Here is a 7,810-nt window from a genome sequence, read left to right on the forward strand (position 1 = left end):
GTTGCTGGGATTTGAACTCAGAACCTTCGGAAGAGCAGTCAGTGCTCTTAACCACTGAGCCATCTCTCTAGCCCCAGGCCAAAAGTTTTAACACACATATGCCTGCATGTCTAATACCTAGTCAGCTCTAGTCATCCTAGGCTCTACAAACACCACCATTATCTGCCGAATCATTGCAGCCCACCCACTCGAGTCCTTCCTTGTTCCCTCCTCCACCCACCTATACTATCTGTAGCCATTCTCAGCTAGAACTACAGGCAATAAATACTCATGAGAGCACTGTGTAGGGAAATGCGTTAGTCAGAACTCTCCAGGGGATTTCTTGCCCCACCTCAACTTTTAACCCCACTCCACCAACAATGAGCGATCAGAGGCCACAATTCACCTGAAATGGGGAAGAGAATTAAGGAAGAGAGATAAAGAAATAGTGAAGCCATACACTCTAGTTCCCAAATGCAGATGCTTATAAAAAACAGGAAACCTGGGCTGGACCAGCACCAGCCTCACTATGTCTGCCATTTTCAATTTTCAGAGTCTATTGACGGTAATCCTCTACTTATATGTACATGTGCTTATATCCGATCCCTGGCACCCAGCACCCTGGACAGAAATAAAACTGAACTATTGGGAATATTTTGCAACTGTGCCCAAATTGGTGAACAAAAGAGTGCTTATGTCGCCATATGCTGTATAGTGATGGCCTTCAGCATCCTCTTCATACAGTAGCTTCAGAAACTACAGCATGTGATTGCCATCAGATTGTAAACAAGGACTTGCCTTCAGAAAATAATGGGAAGAATGGTTAAGCCACTTGTCTCTGATCATGGATGAGATAAATTTCAAGATACTCTTCTCTATTTTTATGCTATTGGACCGACGAACTGAATGAATAATTAAGATGTAACATTTTAATACATAGGAATGTGATTGTAGCCATAAACCTTTATTCTCTCACTCCAGTATTATATTCTGCAAATATCATTCTGTTGTGTCAGGACTGTTTTTCATAAGGTTTTCCAGGCACGAAGTAGAAACCCAATGGCAAATTCCACAGGCTCCTTTGACTAGGACTTCAAAATAATGTCTTCACAGAATGATACCTTCTAGCAACTGGCCTATTTTTATTAGAAAAAAAAATGTTTTTTTTTTTTTTAAAGATTTATTTATTTATTATATGTAAGTACACTGTAGCTGTCTTCAGATGCACCAGATGAGGGCGTCAGATCTCATTATGGGTGGTTGTGAGCCAACATGTGGTTGCTGGGATTTGAACTCATGACCTTCCGAAGAGCAGTCGGTGCTCTTCCCCACTGAGCCATCTCACCAGCCCAAATGTTCTTTTTTTAAAAAACAAAACCAACCAAACAACCCCCCCCAAAAAAAAACAAAAGAAAAGAAAACAGGAAACCTGAGGGGCATGGAGTGTGGTGAGGGTAATCCTGGTCTCCAGAGACAACCCAAAAGCTGCAAGGATTTAAAGAATGGTGAGACTGAGGTGACTCTGTGGGGAAAGGTGCCTGCCACCAACCCTGAGGACCTGAGTTTGATTCCCAGGATCCGCATAATGGAAGGGGAGTGCAGACTCCTCATTAGGTGACGCTGCATGAAGGGAGAAAGACTAATGGTGCCGCTGACATGTTCTATTCAGAAGGTGTTGGTCTTCCTGTTTCAATCTATGTTGCAGAATGGTCCTGAGCAAAGGCACCCTCTTTATATAATTAACAACAAAGAGGTATGGTAATGAAAAGGAATGAGCCTTTTAGGGGAGCTCATAAGGGAGAAATCTTTCTCCTGGCCTTACTAACACAGGACAGCACACTAAAGGCACAGACAGAAATGATTACTATATCTCCATGTTCCGACAGACTGCAGGGTTGGAGGACATGGCTTTCCAGTGCCTCACTGCCTCCAGCACACTGTCATAGACCTGGTCATCACAGCTCAGACATAGACATATTGTTCTGAGTCAGGGGCATGAAAGAATCACAAAGGAGAAATAGGAAATGAAGTACAACTAAGGCTGTGCCTTCAGCTGAGCTTGTATGAAGGAAATCCCTCGGAAGTCCAAAGTGAGATGGATTACATGTCTCTCTTAGGGGTTAGTTGGTTCTGACCAGGTTCAGTACACGGTATGCAAGCAAAATGAGTAGTTACAATGACCACAAAGCACACTACCAACTTGGTTACACACTGGGCTAAAATATGATTTGTAAAGGCAATTTTTAAACATACTTCTCAATTCTCATATTCCCAGACTTCTCTGACCATCACACATGCCCATGACATGCTGATGCCCACAACATAAATAAAAATGTAATTAAAAAATTGGAGGAGGGTGCTGGAGTGATGGCTCAGTGGTTAAGAGCACTGGCGGCTCTTCCGGAGGTCCAGAGTTCAATTCCCAGAAAAAAAAAATTTTTTTTCTGGAAAGATCCAGGTTGATGAGCTGGAGAGATGGCTCAGTAGTTAAAAGTACTGACTGTTCATCCAGAGGACCCAGGTTCAAATCCCAGCACCCACATGGCAGCTTACAAGTGTGTATAACTCGTTGACTTTACAGATACAATGTCCTTTGTTTCATTTTGTTTGTTTGTGTTTTACAAGCGGGACCCTGCCTTAGCCTCTTGAATGTGGGATGACCTGAGTTATGCTTAGGGGGAAAGAACTGAGTGCAGAGCCTGCCATAGAGCCATAACTTGACACAAAATCAGAACAATAACCTTGGTGTTTGCAGGGAGGCAGACAGAATTGGAATAGAGAAGTGTTTTTCAACAATCAAATCACTTCAGGGTTGGGTGGAAGAGCCACTAGATAGTAAGTTACTTCTTCCTAGATGCAGGGCTATAGAAGGGAAGGAGCTGAGGAAGGTGCAGAAATAGAAAATGGGTGACTGCAGTTTTTCATGCCCACAGTAGTTCCCTTGTGCAGGCAGAGAATGATCTTGGACTCCTGATGTTCCTGACGCCATCTCAGACTTCCTCAGTGTGGGAACTACAAGCATGCAAGCCATGTCCTGCTTATGTGGTTGTGCTAGCTAGTTTTATGTCAACTTGAAACCATCAACTGTCATTTTGGAAGAGGTAACCTTGATTGAGAGAGTGGTCTGTGGTAAGCCTATAGAGCATTTTTTGATTGGCTGATTGATATGGGAGGTCCAAGCTCACTGTGAGCAGTACCTCCCGAATTGGTGGTCCTGAGTGCTATAAGAAACCAGGCTGAACAAGTCATGAGGAGCAAGCCAGTAAACATTGCTCTTCCTCTGCCACCACATTATCCTCCCCAGAATCCTCCCTGACTGCCCTGGAAGATAGACTATGCATGGTTAAGATGCTTTGGGCCATAGTGTTTATCACAGCAGTGGAAGCCCTGGACAGTGGTGCTGGGGACGAAATCCGGGGCTTTATGCATAACTGGGCAAGCATTCTACCTCTGAGCACATTCCTAGTCACAACTCTCCTCTCTATAGGAATGGCTTCTGCTCTGGTGTCTGTCTCACTGATATTTCTTCTTGCAGCATGTCCCCATCATATGACCTGCTTCCTCTCAGAACAACTCAACAGGAAGCTCACTTCAGCCTCAAATGTAGCTCTTTTCCTAGTCAGTCTTCCTTCCACTATAAGCCAACTTCCCTTTTGACCTATATACACTTTTCCCAGCCTGATTCTCCACATTCATTCATTCGTTTGCTGAGACAGGCTCTCACTATGCATCTCTGGTTGGCCTGAAACCATGCCTGACTCATTAAGAAACAATTTAGTTTTATTCCAGTACAGGTTGGCAAGACGTCAGCAATTGAAAAAATGGCAGACACAACACAAGGAAGTACAGAATCTGAATGTATATTCTTAAAATTAATCATCAGACCTTTATGGTCATTACAAATGATAAAGAAAAATCAGGCGGCTCAGTGGTCAAAGTACATCTGAGACCATCTGAAAACACAATGGATCTAAAGCAGCAGCTGCCTCTTCTGGATGGGCGCTCCACCCCCCAGGGGGTGGGGCTGCGGACCCGCATGAGGATAGCTCAAATACTTGACGCAGCACTCTCTCACACACACACCTGGCTCAAGGACCAGCCCATCCTTAGTAAACGCCCACTATGCTAATCTTCTGGGCTAGCAGAGATATACCCCAGGGGTCCCATTCTTCCAATCCCTTGGAGTGGCTCAGCTGCCCTACGTGACTGAAAATGGGGATTCTACTTGGCCTTGCCCTGGAATTATCGACTTCTATTCAGTAAACTTCAATGCTCGACCTCCCTCATTATCTCCCTAACAATGTCAGAGGCAATTAGTCTGAATGTGTAACACCCCTATGAAATTCCAAGCCAGGGTTCAGCTAAGATGTTGGAACATTGGTGAACAATGTCTAATTTTGTTTAGCTATTATAGTAAATCATTTCTTGGTGGGCACCTAGCACGTGAAACCTTTCATCGACTAACACAAGGACAAACCTGGGCCACCCCCAAGTTAGGGAATGCCAAAAGGTCGTAGGAGACTAGCTTCTTTTGAAGCTTTTTGCCTCATCAACTGCTGTCATGCAGACTCGAGTGGAGTGGGAGTGTCAGCTTTTATTTATGTGTCTGTATGTGTATGATTATGTACAATGTGAATGCAAGGGCTAATGGAGGTCAGGAAAGGGTGTTGGATTCCCCAGAACTAGAGCTATTAGGCAGTTGAGATGCCTCAAAAGGGTGCTGAAAACTGTTCAGGTCCTCTGCAAGAGCAGTACAAACTCTTAACCACTGAGCCATCTTTCTAGCAACCCACATCCCTTTTTATTTTCATTAGTTTTGAGACAGGGTCTCATGTAGCCCAGGCTGACCTCAAACTCTCTACAGAGTCAAGTAGGATCCTAAAGTCCTGATCCTTGTATCCTTCTTCCTGTAACCTCCCTCAGCCTAAAGCAAAGGAGGCCCTTTTCGTTCTGTGCTTCTCGGCCTCTTTTGAAGTTCCTGCTAGGAGCTACCACCTGCTGAGTTCCTGAGCACCTTAGCCAGGCGAGTTTGGCGATGTTTCTGCTAGCAACTGGATGCCACAAGATCCTGGCTAACTGGGGGAAGGGTTTTTCCCTGACTAGTTAATTCTCAGATTCAAAATACATGTTGGACCTTGATCAGAACTTTTGACTCGGTCTCGTTATTTCTTTCGCCTTCTGATTCCTCTATTTTCCCAGGTCCTTTCCCCTCTTCCAGAGACCCGGTTCATGTAGCTACTGTCAGCTACCACACTTCCTGTGCCTTTTAAGTGCTGGGAATAAAGGCTGGTACCTCCATGCACAGAGCACTTTATGATGGACTTCGTGCATGCTAGGCAAGTACTCTACCAACTAATGTCCACCTCCAGTCCCCTCTACATCCCTGTCATTCGTACCTCAGACCTGGTACCCTCTCTGCCCTTGTGATCAGCCTGTATTGGTCTCACCTCTGTCCTCTGGCTCCCCGCCTTCCTTCACATTCCAACCATCTCATTGTGTATCCCGCCCCCCCAAAAATTTCCTAGCCACTCCATCCCCTGTATCCTCAGGCCCTGGGATCCTTTGTGTTTAAATCAAGTCCTGTTTCCTCCTATCATGCTTGTGACAACCTCAAAAGCTTTGTTAGACACACCCCAAGGAATAAGAGCCAAGATTCCTGGCTAGTTTTCAGGGGCCCTGAACACCTGATATTTCCAACCTCCTCTAAACCCAGTCAACTCTACCAGAATTCACTAGGGCCCACTCTCAGAATGGTCTCAAGTTGGACGAACAGAACAAGACAGGCTCAGTATGTACAGTGCCTGCCTTCGAAAGGGCCTGGATTACATCGCCAACACTGCATAAACTGGGTACATTGATGCAAGCAACACTCTGGAATTAGAGGCAGGAAGATCAGGAGTTCACGACATCCTTGGCTATACAGAAAGTCTGAGGACAGCCTGAGGTACATTATACCCTGCCTTAAAAATAGTAGTAACAGCCGGGCAGTGGTGGCGCACGCCTTTAATCCCAGCACTTGGGAGACAGAGGTAGGTGGATTTCTGAGTTCGAGGCCAGCCTGGTCTACAGAGTGAGTTCCAGGACAGCCAGGACTACACAGAGAAACCCTGTCTCAATAAATAAATAAATAAATAAATAAATAAATAAATAAATAAAAATAGTAATAATAGCATAAATAAAAAGTGGTGCATCCTTTAATCCCAGCACTTGGGAGGTAGAGGCAAGGGGATCTCCGAGTTCGTCAGTCCAATCTACAGAGTTCCAGGACAGCCAGGGCTACACGGAGAAACCTAGTCTCAGAAAATCAAAATTAATTAACTAATGATTTATAAAAACATACCTCCTGACCCCTAGATGATGTCAGAAAGTTAAACATTTACCAGAGCATATATTTCAGAGATAAGATCAAGGGCAGTGCTTATCCAAATATCCCCACCCCAACATTAAGTGTCTCCCGGAATACAAGTCTACATTTTCCTGTCTTCTTTCCCTTGCCTACATACTTCCCACTATTGAAGAATCAACAGTGTTTTCCCTCCACTGCATGGGTCCTGGAGACTGAACTCAGGTTATTAGGCTGGCAGCAAGCTTTGCACACTGAACCATTACCAGCTCACCAATTCAGGGCAAGTTTCCAGACAAGAGACACTTCCCTCCTCCAGGGGCCCCACTGAGACCCACCCATTCTTCTGGTTGGTCTGTTTAAGTGGCTCATCTTCTCAAAGTTCTTTAACATGACCTCCATTCCACACCCATTTCCCCAGGTTCATGTATCACTTCTCCAAATGTTGCTCAGGTGCCCACTAGATTCTGCTCCCCAAAGGCAGGAAAGAACCAGGGGAGACCAAAAACAAAAACAAACCAGGGAAGGCATAGCCAATTCCAGATGAAGCTGGTAGTATACTTTATCGATCCAGCAAAGAGGTAGAGCCCGAGGAAGAGTCAGGCAGCCATTGTCAACTCTGTGTGCTGCTATATTCTTTAGTTTTCGTGTTGTCTGTTACCACCAGCCTTGCTTACTGTCACTGTCCCCAGGTGAGTCACTGAACTTGCTACCACCCTGCTTCAGCCTCCATGTACCTGGGAATATGCTCTGCACAAGCAGACCTAGGACACTGAACTTACATTTTATTGCTGGAGAATTTCACATTCATGTCAAGTGTTTTAATCAAACCCAACCCATGCCCTCCCTTCTGGTTCCTTCTCTAACCCCAGGGTCCTCAACTTTTTTTGTTTGTGTGGTTGTGTTTTTGGGTTTTGGAACAAAGTTTCATGTTGTTCTCAAACTCACATCCTCCTGAACATTTTTATGTGTGTAGCATGCGTTCAAATGTATGTAGGTGCATATGTGTGCACGTGTGTATGGGCATGGGTCCTTAATTTTACATTTTTATCATTTTAAATTACGTTTATTTCTGTGTGTCTCTGTGGGTATGTGCCTATGAGTGCCTGCGGAGGCCAGAGGCAATGGCTACCCCTAAAGCTAGAGTTACAGGGGGTTATGAGCCACCTGCTGAAGTCTTAGGATCTAAACTCTGCAAGAGCAGCAAGTGCTCTTAATCACAGAGTCATCCCTCTAGCTCTGATCCTAACTTTAGAATTTTTTTTTTTTAAATCCGTGCGTTGTGCGGATTTTAGTAAGAAAAGAAGGAAAAGGAGGAGAAAGAGCAAGAAAAGCAAGAGGGGGCTGGAGAGATGGCTCAGCGGTTAAGAGCACTGACAGCTCTTCCAGAGGTCCGGAGTTCAATTCCCAGCAACCACATGGTGGATCACAACCATCTGTAATGAGATTCGATGCCCTCTTCTGGTGTGTCTGAAGACAGTGACAGAT

The 7,810-nt window shown here is 44.9% G+C and overlaps 1 protein-coding gene and 1 pseudogene across 3 annotated transcripts in view; one reads left to right on the forward strand and one right to left on the reverse strand.

The window, feature by feature from the left end:
* Styxl1 (serine/threonine/tyrosine interacting like 1) overlaps positions 1–7,810 on the reverse strand; it is a 40,166-nt gene that overhangs the window by 31,670 nt on the left and 686 nt on the right. The gene's annotated exons all lie outside the window — the stretch shown is intronic.
* LOC116068550 lies at positions 509–726 on the forward strand (annotated as a pseudogene).

The sequence above is a fragment of the Mastomys coucha genome, unplaced genomic scaffold (genome assembly GCF_008632895.1).
Source record: "Mastomys coucha isolate ucsf_1 unplaced genomic scaffold, UCSF_Mcou_1 pScaffold22, whole genome shotgun sequence".
Lineage (NCBI taxonomy): Eukaryota > Metazoa > Chordata > Mammalia > Rodentia > Muridae > Mastomys > Mastomys coucha.